Source organism: Echinops telfairi, unplaced genomic scaffold, assembly GCF_000313985.2.
Source record: "Echinops telfairi isolate 266 unplaced genomic scaffold, ASM31398v2 ScPeMD7_1713;HRSCAF=2227, whole genome shotgun sequence".
NCBI classification, from domain to species: Eukaryota; Metazoa; Chordata; class Mammalia; order Afrosoricida; family Tenrecidae; genus Echinops; species Echinops telfairi.
Genome location: NW_022105611.1, coordinates 1,804,610 through 1,810,450, shown reverse-complemented (window position 1 = coordinate 1,810,450; position 5,841 = coordinate 1,804,610). Strand labels below are relative to the sequence as shown.

General features: G+C 42.1%; 1 pseudogene; it reads left to right on the top strand.

Annotated features, from left to right (window-relative positions):
* The window catches only part of LOC101639235, a 6,297-nt pseudogene extending 1,932 nt beyond the window's left edge, over positions 1–4,365 (top strand).
* Positions 4,366–5,841: the final 1,476 nt, after the last annotated feature.

Sequence of the window (5,841 nt, the reverse complement as noted above, 5' to 3'; positions counted from 1 at the left end):
TGCAAAGAAAAGGAATTCCATAACATGGAATTGTGCTTCTGTGGAGCCTGTAGCATAAATCAAGAAGCAATCATTGGGAGAGAACTAAAGGACATTGAGTGGTGTAAACTTAGGAAAGGTGTGGGACAGGATTGTATCCTTTCTCCACACTTATTCAGTCCGATCGATTACATCAAGACGGTGAGCCACATGAAGAAGAATCTTGCATTGGGATTGGAGAAAGATTGATTTACAACCCACAATATGCAGATGACACTATCTTGCTTGCTGATAGTAAAGAGAACTTGAAGCACTTACTGAAGAAGATCAAAGAATATCACCTCAGTATGGATTGCCTCTCAACATAAAACAAACATCCTGCCCACTGGATCAATAAGTAGCATCATGATAAACAGGGAAAAGATTTAAGTTACCAACGATTTAATTTTATTTGGGTCTAAAACTCATACCCATGGTAGTAGCTTTCAGGAAATAAAATGATATACTGTATTGGGCAAATCTACTGCAAAATACTTCTTTCAAGTGTTCAAAATCAAAGATCTCACTTTGAAGACTACGGTGTAGCTGAATCCATTCATAGTGTCGTCATTCATAGTGTTGACCTCCTATGCATGTAAATCTGGACAATGAATAAGGGATCCTAAAATAGAATCTGTGGCTTTGTATTATGATGTTGGCAAATAATATTGACAATACCATGGACTCTCGGAAGAATGAGTCTATCTTGGAAGTACCACCAAACTGCTTCTTAGAAATGAAAATGGCAAGACTTTTTCCCAGAGACTTTGGAACCATTATTAGCATGGATCAGTGTCTGCAGAAAGACATCAGGCTTGTAAAGTAGAGGATCAGCAAAAAGGAGGATGACCCTCAACAAGATGGACTGACATAGTGGCTGCAAAAATGGGCCCAGACATCACAAGGAGATGAGGATGAAGCCAGCTGGTCAGTGTTTTCTTCTGTTGTTCACGGGTTCATTGTGAGTCGGCACTGAACTGAAGGATGGGCCCCCAGGAACTTCTGACTCCAAAATCTGTGCTCTGCCGACTGCCCCATTGGTGGCCTGACTCACCTTACACAGGCCAGTAAATTAAGAATAATTGTAAAATAGTCAGAGATAGAGTTATCCATTTGAATCTTGCCAAGAAAAAGAGAAAATTTCAGTCTATTATCACTTTCATTTCTTAACAAAAGGGACATTTCAACAGCAAACTTTGTAAAAGTCATTTTTCAAAAGAGAAGATTCTGTTTGTCGGTGCTGCCAAGTCAATTTGACTCATAGTGACTTCCTTTATCATGTACCACTAAAATTGTCTAGGCTTTCATCGCTTGGAAATGAGATCACCATGAGCTCTTATCCCCACAGAGAAGCTGGTTGGGTTTGAACTGTCATCCTGTTGGTTGACAACCACTTAACTGCAGTGGCAGTACCAGGGCTCCTTAAAATAATCGAGCATGAATTCACTGCCTTCACTGTCCATTCCCATGCACAATGAGACTACAGGACTGAATGAATATCTCCCTAAAAAGATTTCAAGGATGAAAATCTTTGTAAAGTTGACTGCCACATCTTTCTCCCCTAGAGCCACCAGTGGACTTGAACCACTGACCTATTGATTAATAGAAGAGTGCTTAGCCCCAGTGCCACTGAAGCTAGGCCCTTAGAATGATTTCCATTTCATAGAAAAATGATGCCATATTGAGTTTACTTTTATTCATGTTTGCTGTAGATTGATGAAAACTTTATCAGGGATTAGCATGGATTTGGGGGGGAAAGCTTAGAAAATACCTCTGAAATATCTGGCTATTGTACCCACTGAAGTGCAAATGACCTTTCTAGGTTATTGAGCAAAATATTTTGAATGTTTTAGAAGCTGTATCTAAGTCAGCTTTGATCTGATCAAACACATAAAGGACTACATGGGAATGTTACATTTCAAGAAACAAAATGAAAGAAGAAGGAAATCTTATTTTATAACTTGCCTGTTTTTCCCCTAGGTCCCAGATCTCTCTCAGAATTCAAGAACTGGCAAGGGTCCAATTTCCAATCAGAAGGTTTTGCTTTGGCCCTATCTATTCACATTAGAATTTCCTTTAAAAGTAACATTCAATAATTTTTATTCTGTCATCAGTTACCTCCAGCAAGGAAATACAGTTAAAATCCATATCTTCTTCATAACAAAATGCCAGGTCAGGGCTTGAAATGTATGCATTCAATAAAGCCAATTGCACACGGTTTCTAATTATTTGGGAGTGGGGAGGGGAGAGTAATGTGCTGATATATTCATATTAGCAACAAATCTTGGCCCCAAAACACTGACATTTGCAACCCTCATTCACCTAGGGGAATCCCAAGCCCCCTAGAGATGGGGTAAAGAGTGGCTACCCAGCCACCCAACACTGAAATGCACATGCCTGGGAGTAAGGACCTGTGTGCCTGAGGTTTCAGTAATGCAGAGAACACACTGCAGCCTTGCAGGGAGACTCTGATCCCCCAGATTTAGAACTGAAGCGAGGTGTTTTATTTGAAGTGCAGAAGTATTTTAAGAAGACTGAGTGAAATTCTGAAGTAGCAATCATTCCTTACAGACAGCTTGTCACAATCGAAAGAAAGAAGCCTTTTGGAAGTTCATCAGCAATAAGTTTGAATTTCAGTTCCTCCCCCACAAGCTTACTGTAAAAAATGAATAAAAGACTGCACCCAATAAGCGTTAGTTGTTGTCGTAATTTCTTTTGTGTAATGAGGGAGAGTATCATCAATCTGAAAGTGTTGCAAGAATAATAAAAAAAAAAACTGAGCAGGGAGGGCTGAGCATCCATTGAGGAGTCTATGCCAGGGAGTGTGCTCAGTGCTCAGTGTATTACAGGTGCGGTCCCCGTAGGTAACGAGGTAACCCTGATGGTTCTGGTGAGTAAGTCCTGGACTGCCAACTGAAAGGTTAGTAGTTCAAACTCGCCATCGGCTTTGAGTGAGAAAGAGAGGCTCTCTGTTCCAGTAAAGATTCACAGCCTTGGAGACCCTAGGCTGCTGAGTCCGAATCAACGTGATGAATGTGAGTTGGCCCCTCGCGATAAGCACATCATTTCACTGATGTAGAAACTGGGTCACCCAGAGAGAAGGTAACTTGGACAAGTTACCCCACAATCAGTGACTGACCATCCCCAGATGGAAAATGTATACCTTGAGTTTGCTTTATCTCTTTGCAGAATGACATGGAAACCCCCCACCCCAGCCCACCCCTTGACAGCTGTGTACAGCTCTGGCCAATTATCCTAAATGGATTCAAAGTGAAACAGCACTGGGGCCTTTCATTCCACCTCTCCCAAAATAGCTCATTTAATCCCATTGAGCACCTCAAGCCGTCACGGAGCTCCGGCTAGATGCAAATGAATGCTCCGGAAGCCGTAAGAAGTGAGTGAAGTTTTCAGGATGTTCTCCTTGTCCTGTCCTAGAACAAGGCTGCCATCCTACCTATCAACTGGGCTAGGCAAAATCATATGGGCTCAGAGTAGAAAGTAAGTAATTCTTGGAAAGACCGAGGAAGCCTGCAAAGTAGAAGGGGCATTTTGGTAAACATCAAAGACAGGACACTTTCTGTACAACCCATGATACACCATCACTTATATACTTTTCAGCTGTGGCTAAAAGTCCTGGAAGATGTCAGCACACTAAGTCTTCAGAGAAAGGAAGCCCGAGGCTGGAGCAAGCAGAAAGGAGCAGCTTGTGGATGGGGTGCAAGGAGAATCTTCTCATACATCACCAATGTTAACATGTACTGTTAGCAGGGAGCAAGTTGGCCAGACCCTTGACCAGAAAGGGCATGCTGAAGTGTCTCTAGCAGGATTATCATTTAGATACATGAAAGGACACTGCACACAGTATATAATGTCACGGTTCCAGAGTCAGCTTGTGACAGTCTAACAATTTCTGTGCAGGGTCCCATTAACTGGGGTAATGGATTATTTGGGGATTTCTCAGCTCTCCTTGGCTTCCAGTTGCCTAACAGCTGTTCACTCAGAAACTCTGTTCAGTTGCAGAGGGTAAGCAACATGTCCAGAGGAAGGCAGACAGCTTTTTCCAAATTTTAAAACTGTCTGGAGCTGTAATAATACATAGAAAACATGTGAGTTTAAAAGCCAAAGAGATCTGGGAGTGTGTTCCTCACAACTAGATTTTCTATGTTCCTACCTGTTTGACATCTTCCCAGTTAATTTCTCTGAGCTCCAGTGTCCTCATCTAAAAAATGAAATTATTTACCTATCTTATATGGTTAATCTTATATGGTTATATGGTTAATATAAAATCACATGTTACACAATAGTAGTTATAATATGTGTTAATCTTTTTTTTTCTTTTTAGTGTAAAATTCACAATGACTAGACTATTGCCTAGTCTAAATAATTAGATGAAAAATAAGCAAAAATATCCATTAAAAGTCTGCAATGTGCCAGGTATCATTCTATTAACTATTTATATAGTAAATAATATATTCTAAGCATAGGCACGCTGCTAGGTGCATGTTATTGTAGCTCAGTGCCATCGACTAGCTTTTGACCCAGTGCAGCCCTGGACACAAGAGAATAAAACACCTCCTAGTCCTGCCCCAGCCTCACAATTGTGGCTTTATTGGAGCCACGGTGTCAACCCACTTCACGGAGGGTCTTCCTTCAACTTTTCCAAATATGAAGTCCTTTCGGGAACTGGTCTCTCCTAATAACATGTTCAAAGTGTATGTGGCAAAGCCTTGCTACCCTTGCTTCTAAGGAGTATTCTAGCTATACCTCTTTAAGATATAATTGCTCATTCTTTGAGTAGTCCATGGTATTTTCAACATTCTTCGCCAGCACTCTAATTCAAATGCACCGATTCTTCTTCAAACTTCCTTATTCAATATCCAATTTTTACATGTATGTGAGGTGACTGAAAACAACATGCCTTGGGTCAGGCACACCATCGTTCTCAACGTAACTTCCTTGCTCTTGAACACTTTAAAGAGATCTTGTGCAGCACCAGAAAACCTCATTCACTGCCATCCACTCAATGCTGACTCACAGCGACCCCTGTGGGTTTCTGAGACTGTGACTGTTTACAGGAATAGAAAGCCCAGTCTTTCTCCTGAGGAGCTGGTGGTGGTTTTGAACTGCTGGTCACATAAACCAAAGCCCAATGTGTAACCACGACACCACCGGGGCTCCAGAAAACCGGCTGCCAGCTAGTTGCTTCTGACTCTTGTTAACTATTCATTTCAGAGTAGAACTGGGCTCGATAGGGGTTTCAATGGCCAGGATCCTTCAGAAGTAGATTGCCAGGCCTTGCTTTCAAGGTACCTCTGAGTGGATTCAGACGACCATGCACTTAATGGTCTGCTCCACCCAAGGACTTCTTGTTGGCGTTTATAGCCATCAACTCAATTCCAACTCAGTTGTCACTTCTCTTTGGTGACATCTGAAAAGCAGAATCTATGAAGAGAACGGCAAAGTATCCCTCATCAGTGGCCCTAGACTTGCTCACGAACTTCTCAATAAATCTGAAGGGAACTCCATTACCCTGTGTGGTAGATATATAATCGTTTGTCAATTTGAGGATTAAGAGTGTAGGGGTGGAGTCTAGCTTGTCAATCAGATCATAGCCAATGAGGCCTCTGTGTGGTCATGGCCTTCTCCTGAGAATTCTGGGAAATCTGGTACTTCCTCCTTGGAGGCGGAAGACACCTCTCTCTGTTACGCCCTGGGATTGCAGAAGACAAGCCACATGGATGCAACCAGACCTCGGAAGCCAGAAAAGCCACACAGAGAGACCCCTGCCAGCACTGAGATGATTACAACGCTGCTGGACCCAAA